This window comes from Equus caballus, chromosome 5 (genome assembly GCF_041296265.1).
Source record: "Equus caballus isolate H_3958 breed thoroughbred chromosome 5, TB-T2T, whole genome shotgun sequence".
NCBI classification, from domain to species: Eukaryota; Metazoa; Chordata; class Mammalia; order Perissodactyla; family Equidae; genus Equus; species Equus caballus.
The window spans coordinates 3,561,239-3,562,608 of record NC_091688.1 but is presented as its reverse complement, the minus strand read 5'-3'; positions in this window follow the sequence as shown (position 1 = coordinate 3,562,608).

Below are 1,370 nucleotides of genomic sequence, written 5' to 3'. Positions count from 1 at the left end.
TCATTGTACTCCTACTTGTTCTTCTGATTCTTGAGGACACAGAACTACCTTATTCTTTTCACAGAGACATTCTTATTCCATCATATGGATTTGCTGTAATTTTGTTAACCTGTCCCCTACTTTTGAATACTGATGTTTCCAGTTGCAAAACAATGTAGCAATAAACATTCTAAACGCTTGGAGTTGTATGTACTGGATAAATTTATGGCAGAGGGATTACCAATGAATGGAGATGGATATTTTTAATTCAGGCAGATATTGTCAAGTTATCCTCCAGAAAGAATGCGCCAGTGTAGATTTCCACCAATGATTTATGAACATGCTCATTTTCCCCTCAGGCTTGCAGAACCAGGTGTCATTAAACATCTATATTTGTCAATCAGATTGGTGAAAAAAAATCTTATCTTTATTCATTGTAGTTTTGGTTATTTGCATTTATTTAATTATGAGTGAGGTTGTCCATCTTCTCATTTGTTTTCTGGCCCATTGTGTACCATTTTCTGCCAAAATTAGTTTCTTTTGACCCTTTTCCTCCTGTGTTAGTCATCTTTTTCATACTGACTTGTATAAATTCTTTGATAATTGAGGAAGTTTAACTTCTGACCATTTGCTTTGCAAATACATCTTTCCAGTTTGTCATTTGTCTTTTGCCTTCATTTATGGGATTTTCTCCCATGCAGTTTTTTGAAATGTTTATACGGTCAGATAAATTTTCTTTCTCACTCCTCCCCCCAAAGCCCCAGTGTATAGTATCTCCTAGTTGCACATCATTCTAGTTCTTCTATGTGAGCCGTCACCACAGCATGGCAACTGACAGACGAGTGATATGGTTCCTCGAATGGGAAATGAACCCAGGTCACCAAACCAGTGAGCACTGAACTTTAACCTAGGCCATCAGGACTGGCTCTAATTTTGTTTCTTAATGGCTTCTGGATTTTGTTCTTAAAATGGCTTTACTTGCCACAGATCATAAATTCTTCTAGAACTTTGATAGTTTGTTATGTTTAAATCATTGATCCAGTTAGAATTTGGTCAAGAGAGGAATGTTTGCTTTAACTTTGTAGATATCTATATTGAGTTTTCTAAAATGAGCATGTGTTTGATTTGGTAACTTAAAAATTCCAGTGAAGAAAAAAAGAAGATAAAGCATAATAACCCACAGGATGAAGCCAGGAAAGACCAGGCAAGAGCTGTTTTAGTAGTCTTGGTCAGATACATTCATTCAATACCTTGACCACCCATTATTTGTCAGGCCCTGTGCTAGGTCCTGAAGACATAATAAGCGCCTGGATTGAAGAGCTGACAATGGTAATAGGAAGGAAGGGAAGAATTGATGGAAGTGTTTTAGCTCATAGAACGATCACCATGGT